Genomic DNA, 12,336 nt, shown 5'->3' on the forward strand with positions numbered 1-12,336 from the left:
CAAAACTGAAGTACTTTGGCCACATAATGAGAAGACAGGACACCCTGGAGAAGATGCTGATGCTAGGGAGAGTGGAGGGCAAAAGGAAGAGGGGCCAACCAAGGGCAAGGTGGATGGATGACATTCTAGAGGTGACGGACTCATCCCTGGGGCAGCTGGGGGTGTTGACGACCGACAGGAAGCTCTGGCGTGGGCTGGTCCATGAAGTCACTGTCATGTTCACCGTTCCAATGTTCCTCGTACATCGTAACGTTTCGCATGTCATTTCACTGATACGTGTTTCATCTGGGAAGGGCGGAGGATTCCATCTCGGGGAGTTGTTATCTGTTGGCTGCTGGGTTGGAATGTGTTTGGGTTATCTCGAGTGTTCAAGGTTCCTTTCCCAGGACATCAGCAGAAACAGTTACCAGCACCTGGGGGGGGGGGGGGAGTTTGCAACGGCAGGGCGAGGGGAGGGATTACATTTGAGCCAAGGGTTTTTAGTTTGTATTTGGTGCACTTTTTTAGTTTGTATTTGGTGCACTTTTACTCATTCTCAGCTTTCTCTGTATTTGCATACTATTCTTTAATAAATCAGATATCATTAAGTACCTGCTTGTGAGTCTGAGTCTGTTGGGATAGGCAATCATTACATAAAGCTGAGAATCCAAAAAAATTTTCTGTTAGCCCCTTTCCAGATTTATTTTGTGAGGGGAAGTGCTAGCGATGAGCAAACCAAATCCCCAAACCACGGAAAGCGAGGAATCGAGCGAGGGGGAACCCGACTCTACAGTAATAAGAACGGAGAGAGTCCCTCCTCGAGAGTCCTCAGAAGTTCGAGAGAGGTCGAGCTCCAGCCTAGGAGAAGAGGAGGTTGGAGGTAAAAGAGCCCCTGAACCGACCGGCAAGTCACCAGGCGAGCTGACCACCTGGGATGAAACACAGGGACCCCTACCAGGGATGTCTAAAACGTCTTGGAAGCAGCGATACCCGATGTCCCCAACCATGGTGAGGCAGGAGGGAAAGGAGGATTCCCAAACCCCTGATCATATAAAACTGGTGGAGGCCAAATTGGAGTCCCTAGAATTTATGTTCCAGAAAATGTCCATGGACTGGGGTCCCCGGGAGAGGAGGAGAGAGGAGTCCAGTAATAGGTATTCGACTCCTTCTTTGCCCCCACTTTCCCCGGAGGAAAGGAGTAGGACCCGGCACAGAGGAAGCAAGAGCGCCGAGGGTGAGGATTTCAAGGTCCCCTCCTCGACAGAGGAAATCCCTGGGAGCTAAGAGGAAGCCCGACCACCCAGCTGTGGCGAAGGGACCGCCCGGAGTGGGGGTTAATGACTTTACCGTTAAATTTGATGGAGATCCAACTAAGCTGTCGTTCTTCCTTACCAATGCAAGGAGTTATATGGACGAATGGGAACAGTGTTTCCGCTCAGAAAGAGCCAAGATTAATGCCATTGCCACTAAGCTCAAGGGGCGGCTGGCTGATTGGTATGTGCAATTATGTCAATCGGAGGCCGCTGAGCTGGAGGAGTTCGAGGAATTCCTGTGGGCGTTGAAACTACACTTTGAAGACCCGTTAGCCAAAGAAAGAGCAAAACGGGCATTGAGGGAGCTGTGCCAGGGGCCACGATCGGTGGTGGACTACGCTCTGGAATTTAAGGCTCTGGCTGGGAAGGTTGAGGATTGGTCCCAATCCACATTAATAGAACTGTTTAAGGACGGTCTGAATACGGAGGTCCTGAGGTGGTCACTTGGCAGGGACGACCCGGATACCCTGTATGAGTGGATACAGCTGGCAGGGAAAGCTGAGCATGCCCATGAGACCTTCGCTCACAGGAAGGTGATGAGATATGCTGGGCTTAGCAAGGGTTCCCGCACTGCTGCACCCACTGGAAAGTCCAGTCAACGGGCTTGGGAAGAGGAGAGAGAGTGCCGCTATGCGAAAGGACAATGCCTCCAATGTGGGAAGGAAGGTCACCGAGCGGCGACGTGCCTGAAAGGAAAGACCGATGATCGTCCGGGAAAGTCGTTGGGGAAATCTCCCTCTTTGCCCAGGAAAATGAAGGCAGCCCTGGCTGCGACTGAAGCGGAGGAGATGCCTTACTTCGGGGATGAGGGGGAGCCCGATCTACTCCAGCCGGCAGGAAACACCAGCCACCTGCTTTAAAGAGCGCCTCTGGGCAGGTGGTGGAGGAAGGGCACAACCATATTTCGGTGAGTGGCAACTATCCCACACTGACAGTGAAAGTGAAGCTAGGCTCCCGCACAAGAACCGTTGAAGTGTGGGCATTGATCGATTCAGGGTGTTCACGTTGCTTGATGCACCCTGACGTGGTGGCCGCTTTGGAGTTACCCAGTTTTCCACTAAAACGTCCCATGATTTTTACCCAGCTGGATGGTTCTACGGCGGGGGGGAAACCAATCACCCACTCCACAGGCGTGGTGGTGTTGCATATGGGCAGTCACCGTGAGGAGCTGCCATTTGTAGTGGCGCCTGTGGGGGGTCCCTTAGTCATTCTGGGGATTCCTTGGTTGGTCCAGCAAAACCCATATATAAATTGGGTGCACAGGACTTTGACTTTTGGGGATGGTTTCTATCAAGCCCCTGGGGAGGACGACGCTCCGGAGGCTGCAGTGGGGAGGGCGGCGGCAGCAACCCCGCATTTCGCTGTCACCCCACTGGAAGGCTTGCCGGAGCAATACCAAAGCTTTGCAGATGTGCTTGGTGAGAAGGAAGCGGACCAACTTCCACCTCATCGAAAAACTGACTGTGCAATAGAGTTGGTCCCCGACACGCAACTGCCCAAACTGAAAATCTATGCCATGACGCAAAAGGAACTGGCGGTGTTATGGGAGTTTGTGGACAAAAACTTGGCCAGGGGTTTTATTGAACCAGCAAATTCACCAGTGGGCGCCCCAGTCTTGTTTCGAGCGAAGAAGGATGGGACATTGAGACTTTGGACAGATTACCGTGGATTAAATGCGGTTTCGATATTAAACAAATATCCTTTGCCAATAATAGAAGACATGTTAGCACATCTGGCTAAGGGGAAAATCTTCTCTAAGCTGGATTTGAGGGAAGCCTATTTCCGCATCCGCATACGGGAGGGGGATGAATGGAAGACTGCTTTCAATTGTCCTCTGGGCTCTTTTCAGTACAAGGTTTTGCCTTTTGGATTGGCGGGGGCACCAGGGGTGTTCATGCAATTGATCAATGAAGTGTTACATGAGCATTTGTTCAAAGGTGTACTGGTCTATTTGGATGATGTTTTGATTTATATTGAAACGGAAGAGGAACATGAGCACTTGGTAAAACAGGTGCTTAGCAAACTGAGAAAGGCTGAGCTTTATGTTAAACTTTCTAAGTGTGAATTTCATAAGACTCAGCTTGACTACCTGGGGTACAGGATCTCAGACAAGGGTATTGAAATGGATCCTGCGAAGATTCAAGCTATTTTGGGGTGGGAGCGCCCGCGTACTCGCAGGCAGCTCCAAAGTTTTCTTGGCTTTTCCAACTATTACCGCCAGTTCATCCAGGGGTTCGCGGAAATTGCATTGCCTCTCACTGATTTGTTACGTATGAAGGGGTTGGGGGACACACGAAAGGTGAAGAACCCGGGGGCATTGCTAAATTGGACACCCGAATGCCAGTCAGCTTTTGACAAACTCAAAAGCCTGTTCACTGCTGAACCCATTCTGCAACACCCTGATCCCACTAAACCCTTTGTGGTTCAAGTGGATGCTTCTGATTTCTCAATTGGAGCGCTCTTGCTGCAAGCGGATGCTGATGACCGCCTGAAGCCCTGTGCATATCTGTCCCGGAAATTTTCCGAGACGGAAAGGCGATGGCACGTTTGGGAAAAGGAAGCTTTTACAGTCAAGGCTGCTTTGGAGGCATGGCGCCACCTCTTAGAGGGGGCTAAATGTCCTTTTGAGGTTTGGACTGACCATAAAAATTTGGAAGCACTCAGCATGCCCCGTAAGCTCAGTCCTAAGCAGATCCGCTGGGCTCAATTTTTCAGTCACTTTGACTTTAAATTGAAATTCATTCCAGGCAAGAAAAACTTCCTGGCTGATGCACTTTCCTGCCTGCCCCAGGATTCGATCCAGGCACCTGACGTTGTGGGTACACTGTGGACGGAACCCCAGTTGGGTTTGCAAGCTGTCACACGCAGTCACTCGTGCGCAGCTGCCCCCAGCTTCGGTTTCCCCAGCTGGGGGAAGAACGCCAATTCCTTTGCAGTTGCAACAACAGTTTCTCTCAGAACTGAAATCTGACACTTGGTTGCAAGCGAATAGAGACAATGTTACATTTGACAGAGGCTTCGCTTGGAAGCAAAACCGCCTCTATGTCCCTGACAGTTTGCAAAGGGAAATTTTGATTAGGTCTCATGATGATAAAGTGGCTGGTCATTTTGGATTTGTGAAAACCTTACACCTGGTACGCCGCCAATTCCGGTGGCCCACATTGAGACATGATGTCAAAGATTATGTTGCTTCTTGTCCTGTCTGTGTCATGTCTAAACGGAAGGGGGGCAAACCGCAAGGGTTGCTGCAGCCAGTGGCCAGCCCTTCCCATCCTTGGGAGGAGGTCTCCATGGATTTCATTGTTGATTTGCCTCCTAGTCAGAGAAAGACTGTGATTTGGGTGGTGAAGGACTACTTTTCTAAGCAGGCCCATTTCATTCCATGTGCTTCCATTCCGTCTGCGCAGCAATTAGCCCATCTTTTTCTAGTCCACATCTACCGGATTCACAGGAGCCCCTCCTGCTTGATCACGGACCGCGGAACACAGTTTACTTCTCACTTTTGGAGGGCATTTTTGAAGCTGGTGGGCACTAAGCAGGCGTTATCCACTGCGTCGCATCTGGAGACTGACGGATCTACAGAGGCTCTTAATTCGACCCTGGAGCAATTTTTGCGGGCATTTGTCAACTACCAGCAGGACAATTGGGTTGATCTGCTGCCTTTTGCTGAAGTGGCTTACAACAACGGCGTCCATCAGAGCACGGGGCACACCCCTTTCTGTACTGTCTTTGGCCAGGACTTTGTTCCCATTCCTGATTTGCCTCAACCCTCCACACCACCCTGCTCCGCTTCGGATTGGGCTGCTCACCTGGCTGATTCATGGCCAGTGATTCAACAGGCATTGGCTGATGCCCAGTCTGCCTATAAACTGCACGCCGATAAGAAACGAGCCCTTCAACCTGCTTTTAAAGTTGGTGATAAGGTCTACCTTTCCACCAAGTTCATTAAGTCTCCTCAGCCCTCGAAAAAGTTGGCTCCTAAGTTTGTTGGTCCTTTTCCCATTGTGGGAGTAGTGAACCCTGTCACGTTTAAATTGGATTTGCCTCACAATCTTAGACGTTTACATCCTGTTTTTCATTGCAGCTTGCTCAAGCCTGTCAACCACTCCGATCATTGGCATCCGCAGCCCCCACCTCCTGCTCCGATCATCATTGACGGACAGCAACATTTTGAGGTGAAGGAGGTCCTTGATTCTCGCCGACTTCGTGGCACCCTGCAGTACCTCATTCGGTGGAAACACTTTCCCCACCCTGAGTGGGTGGCTGCCCGTGATGTTCAATCTCCTGTTTTAGTTAGACGCTTTCATCTCGCTTATCCTATGAAACCTGCTCCTTAGTTTTTTTGGGGGGGCGGTATGTCATGTTCACCGTTCCAATGTTGCCGGTACATCGTAACGTTTTGCATGTCATTTGGCTGATGCATGTTTCATCTGGGAAGGGCGGAGGATTCCATCTCGTGGGATTGTTATATGTTAGCAGCTGGATTGGAATGTGTTTGGGTTATCTCACGTGTTCAAGGTTCCTTTCCCAGGACATCAGCAGAAACGGTTACCAGCACCTGGGGGGGGGGGAGTTTGCAACGGCGGGGCGAGGGGAGGGATTACATTTGAGGCGAGGGTTTTTAGTTTGTATTTGGCGCGCTTTTGCTCATTCTCAGCTTTCTCTGTATTTGCATACTATTCTTTAATAAATCAGATATCATTAAGTACCTGCTTGTGAGTCTGAGTCTATTGGGATAGGCAATCATTACAGTCACGAAGAGTCGGAAGCGACTGAACGAATAAACAACAAGAAGAAGACGTATATGGACTTTTTGCTGGAAGAAGAAAAAACAGAACTGATGATTGATGGATTTGAGGGTTAGAAAGGTTGAAAGAGGGAGGAGAAAGAGGAAGATGGCAGTTACTTTACAGAAAGAAGGGTGGAAGTCCACATTCAGTTTTCTTTTCTTTTTTCTAACTCTTACCCTTTTTCTTCTTATCCTTATTTTTCTTTTCATGTTTTATACTTCTATTGTATTGTAAGATTTTAATAATTTTTGTTTATTCCTTCTGACTCATAGGAAGATTGGAAAGGATTTATACAAAGGGGCTCAGAACTCGGCCTGTGGGCTTGTTTGTTTGTCAGTGGAATAGCTCTCCAAAAACTGAACCAAATTTGGTGAATGGGGGAAAATGGCAAAAGAAAGACTGGGTTTAAAAATGAGACATATCCAGGGAAGAGCTACAGAGAAAAACACCTTAAAAGGCCTCCTGCATCTTGATGGGAAAGTCGTCAGGCAGCGTCTTGGAATGCTTCTGACGCTTCCGTTCTAAGCCCTCTGGGTCACACGAGCAATTGGAAAGTGATTGGAAAGAAGTCCAAAAGCTGGGCTCTGCAACCTTGCCTACCATTTTTTTTAGATTTTTTGATCCTGCCTTTATTATTTGTATAAATAACTCAAGGCAGCGAACATGCCTAATACTCCCTCCTCCTCCTATTTTCCCCACAACAACAACCCTGTGAGGTGGGTTGGGCTGAGAGAGAGGGACCGGCCCAAGGTCACCCAGCCGGCTTTCATGCCTAAGGCGGGACTAGAACTCTCATACCACACCTGATTGGCTCTTGGGCTGAGAGAGAGGGACGGCCCAAGGCCACCCAGCTGGCTTTTGTGCCTAAGGCGGGACTAGAACTCTCATACCACGCCTGATTGGCTCTTGGGCTGAGAGAGAGGGACTGGCCCAAGGTCACCCAGCCAGCTTCATGCCCAAGGCGGGACTAGAACTCTCATACCACGCCTGATTGGCTCTTGGGCTGAGAGAGAGGGACGGCCCAAGGTCACCCAGCTGGCTTTCGTGCCTAAGGCGGGACTAGAACTCTCATACCACGCCTGATTGGCTCTTGGGCTGAGAGAGAGGGACTGGCCCAAGGTCACCCAGCCAGCTTCATGCCCAAGGCGGGACTAGAACTCTCATACCACACCTGATTGGCTCTTGGGCTGAGAGAGAGGGACTGGCCCAAGGTCACCCAGCCGGCTTTCATGCCCAAGGCAGGACTAGAACTCTCAGTCTCCTGGTTTCTAGCCTGGTGCCTTAATCACTAGACCAAACTGGCTCTCCATAATTTTTCATTATAGATAGTCCTCAACTTATGACCATTCATTTAATAGCCATTAGGAGTTACGATGGCACTGGAAAAAGTGACTTGTGACAGTCCTTGCACTTATGACCATCACAGCATCCCCATGATCAAAATTCAGGCGCTTGGCAACCAAAATGTATTTATGATATTGCAGCATCCTGGGGTCACATGATTGCCATTTGCGACCTTCCTAGGGAGCTTCCAACAAGCAAAGTCAATGGGGGAAGCTGGACTTGCTTAATGACCGTGTGGTTTGTTCAACGACCATGGCAAAAAAGGTTGTAAAATCAGGCATGACTCACTTAACCACCGCATCACTTAATGATGGAAGTTCCGGTACCTATTATGCTCGTAAGTCGAGGACTATGTTCAACATTTTTCAAGGCTTCCTTTGTAGTGTTCTTGTATTTCTTGCTTCAAAATCCCATGCCACAGTCAGAAGGGGGATTGCAATTAAAGTCTGGGACTGGGAGCCACCTCTGAGCTGGCCAAAATAGAAATGGTTTTTGCACCTCCCTCTCCCCTCCCCGCCCCAGCCGCTTGAATACAAGTGCCACAGCATCTCCACTGCATTCATTCAGCCCACTTGGCTTCAGGGCAAACTGCACGTGTGGGTGCAATTCCCATTCTGTGCCTAATTATCAAGCATGTTATTGAGCTTTGTTTGCTAACCTACATCAAGAGGAAGAATGTCAGCAACAGATCTCAAAGGATAGGACTAAACAATGAATAAAAATCATGTATTCTACCACACTTTTCAATGCCCTTTTTTCCCTTTTATGATAGAATATTATGAATCTTGATCCATTGTATTATTTCAGTGCAGATTTCAATGCAGTAATATTTATGTAATATGATCTAAAATGATGAGCATTCTATTATTTAGGAAGCTTAAAGAGTTGAAGATAAAAAGAGAAAAGTGAACATTCTATCAGTATTAATTGCAGCTGAGGATGTCAGTGTTACAAACATAAGGTTATTTGAGTTTTCATCCAAAGTTAATTATAACATTAAAAAAGAACCACTGCAATTCACATCAAAGTATTAGTTATGTAATCTTCCAAAGCTGTTCTTTCCTATTCAGACCTGGTTAAGATTCTTTAAGAGAGTTTTCCTAAATTAATGATGATAATAATAATAGTAATAGTAATAATGCTCATTGTAATGATTGCCTATCCTAATATACTCAGACTCACAAGCAGGTATTTAATGATATCTGATTTATTAAAAGAATAGTATGCAAATACAGAGAAAGCTGAGAATGAGCAAAAGGGCGCCAAATACAAACTAAAAACCCGTGGCTCAAACGTAATCCCTCCCCTCGCCCTGCCGTTGCAAACTCCCCCCCCCCCCCAGGTGCTGGTAACCGTTTCTGCTGATGTCCTGGGAAAGGAACCTTGAACACTCGAGATAACCCAAACACATTCCAACCCAGCAGCCAACAGATAACAACTCCCCGAGATGGAATCCTCCGCCCTTCCCAGATGAAACACATATCAGTGAAATGACATGCGAAACGTTACGATGTACCAGGAACATTGGAACGGTGAACATGACACTCATCTTTGTTGATTTAAAACTTTTATGGCCTGCTCTTTAACAGAGGCCCAAGAATATGAAAGCAACATCCAAAACGGCAACGTTGAATGAAACATGAACAAATGTACAAGCTTTCTTAGCCAGCTCCCAACTTAGAAAAGATGACAGTTCAACAGACAATCAGACCCCTTTTCTCCAAAACCAGTTCTAACCTGGGAGCACTTGCCTACCATCAAAATGTAATTAATGAGAACCTTCTTCTCTAGGGAACAAAACATACATCACCCTGGAAAAACTGTTTTGCCTAACTAAGGATGTCATGGTTCCTGTTCCAATGTTCCTGTGAACATCGTAACCAGTTCCCATGCCATGCTGGTGCTGACACTTGTTACTGTTTGGGAGGGGGCTGCTCTTGTCTTTCTACCAGGCACTGTTGTAGAGACTTTGGAATGTCCATTTGGGTTATCTCGCCTGTTCAAGGACACTTTCCCAAAGACCGGCAGGAACCGTTAGGAACACCTGCAGCCTGCGGGGAGTGGACTCTTACTGACTCTGGGGGGAGGGATTGGAACTGTCTAAGCTTTAATTGTTTGAAAGACCCGTGCTTTTGCCATTCTCAGCTTTGCTCTTGAACTTGCATACTATCCAGTGATAAATCAGATATCCATAAGCTTCTTGTGTGAGTCTGGATGGAAACTTGGGTAGGCGTTCCTCACAAAGGATTAGGTTTACAGTAATCCATTCAATGAGGAAGTGTGAACCCATTGCACTGTCTTCTCACATTATTGCATGGTTCATCCCTTAGACCTGGGTGACCCATGACTAGGTTATGCCAGCTCAGATCTTGCCAGGCACTAAATGTAAGGTTATGTCAAACCCTGGGAGGCTGGCAAACTCAGGAAACAAGAACTACTTGGATCTCTGGAAACATCTTTACTGCTGGTAAGTTATTGTAACAGATTCCTAAAAGCAATTCTTCAGCTCAACTTATACCTAGCATAATTAAGGCAGAGTTAATCTAAGATTCTTTCTCATGCATCCCCCCCTATTTGCCTCCCAGGGCTGAAGTATCTCTTTTGCAACGGACTGGCTTCCTCCTCCCCTTTCCCATGGTCTGCTAGATGTTCCATCACAGATTGCCTTTCAAAAGTATCCAGAAGCTTCAATACGATCAAAATGCAACAATCAGTTATTAACTAGGCTGGTGATTATGAGATCCCAGTTGACACATCTGCCTTTGCTCCTGATTTATTTCCAGGCCCAGTTCTGGTTATAATTTCCAAAATATGGCCTTCTTTTATCTAGAATATCAGACAAATAGTCATCTCCTGGATGAGCCTGCTTGCTATCAAAGATCACTGTGGAGCCTCCCTTGACACCTACAATCCTACATCTGCTTGAAGAAAAAAATAGGGCTCCTTGGTTGTTTCACCCAATCTTCAAAATACGACAGCTAGGGAGGTCCCTGTGCTGCAACAAACAGACTTCCTTTTTTAGGAAGACCTGAAGAAGCTGGATTTTGACTGCTGCCTGCCATGACTGTAGACAGTGGCCAGAGTTAAACATCGCAGTGGCTGGATCTGTACTAAGGCATGGTTGTAGAGGGTAAAGAAGATGATCTTGGCAGAGATTTGCTTGTAGATACATCTCTTCAATGGTTTGCATAATAAGTCAGAATGGGCAGTGTTCGTACAACACGCTGGATCATGGAAGATAGACTCCAAATCATAACGGCTTCGCACATGATGAAGCCACAGCTTGCTTATCCTTGATATGTGGAATCAGCTACAAGTTGGCCATAAACCGTGGTTTCCAGATCACACTTATTGCTTAGTATAATGTGTAAATTATGTCAGTCTTTCTGTTTTCATTCTGGTTAATCATTTGTTTTCCACACACAAGTTCTCCAATTCGGTCCCAAGGTTAGAAAAGCTCTCCATGAAGATCTGGAGAACCTTCTAACTGATGGCTGTCAAAAACACTGGCTAGTAGCTGGCTCAGTATCTTGAATCTGAAGAAGGCAGCTTCCTATATCATTTTCATTTTCTTACCCTTTTAACTGTAGCAGTGCTCATTTTGACTTGTTTCTTTTATGAGTTGTTGTTTTTAATGAACATAATGTTCTACTATGTTTCTTTCGAACACCACATTTGACCTAAAACAGCTTTGTACATTCAAACCCTGAAACCACAGCTGCAAGTTTCTGTTAGGGAAAGCCTTGTAAATAAATGTTTCTTGTTGGCAAAATGCACTTGAAATATTTGGCAGAATGTTCCAACCTACTCACCTCGAGGTGATACTCAGGCCATCACAGCCCAGGCCTGAATCAAGATAGTCCCATTTCTTCTACAGCAGTTTATTTAAATCATCTTTTGGAGAATATAAAGTTCCTTGGCACAACCATTCAAAGCTAGTGTCGCAATACATCCTACCAAAATCAGTGCAAACACATCTGAAGATTGTAGACCAATTTAGCCAATTGATAGCAAATGGTATCTTAATGGAGAAAAGTTTCCTGCAATAACAAATACATCAGGGATTTCAAAAAGGCTCTACTAGAATGTTTACCACATCCGCCTCCTACATGTCATATTTCTGAGTTAGCCTGTGAGTCAAATCTACAACTTCCTTTCTGCTGAACAGTCCTTTAAGGCAGAATTGCTGGCAGCTTGGGGTGGCTTCAGCAATGGGGAAGGGGGAAGAGAGAAAAACAGTTGAGTTGAACTTTGCATGGCATCTTTCGCTTTTAATAGCAACCCACAAGCCACCAACATGTTTTATATTTACCAGAGCAAGAAGACATACTCAAGAACTCAACTTAGTCCTTCCCATGCTTAAATTGTACTGTGCCACACGGGGTAGGGATGATGAGAATTATAGTCCCACATCTCTGGAGAACAACAGTCAAAGATTCAGGAAAGTCCCTGGATGTTTGTTTTCAGATTGAAGGAAACCTTGCTTTATATAGAAAAGGACCACATGTTCTCTCTAGCCTGGTAGACTCAATATGATGCAGCATCTGAACCTTCTAAAAATAGGATCCTCTGGAGAAAGGGTTGCTTTACTTAATGCACCAGGCACAGCATGGGGAAATGCATTTGTGTATTTTTGGATTTACACCCCCACCTTACAGCTTCCCTCATTTTATCTCCATAGCTACCTTAAAGGAGAAGTTAAATCACCCTACATGACCCGCTGAGCTCCATGGCCAAGTGGGGATTTCAACTTGAGGTTCTCCAGACTCACATTCACACATATACTCCTGCAACACTGAAACACACAAGCGCATATACACAAATTCATTCCTACTTTTGAATCTACTCACTACCCTTCCCCTGCAGAATTATTTAAAATGATAATTCTAACACAGCAATAGCAGAAGGAA

The sequence above is a fragment of the Candoia aspera genome, chromosome 10 (assembly GCF_035149785.1).
Source record: "Candoia aspera isolate rCanAsp1 chromosome 10, rCanAsp1.hap2, whole genome shotgun sequence".
NCBI classification, from domain to species: Eukaryota; Metazoa; Chordata; class Lepidosauria; order Squamata; family Boidae; genus Candoia; species Candoia aspera.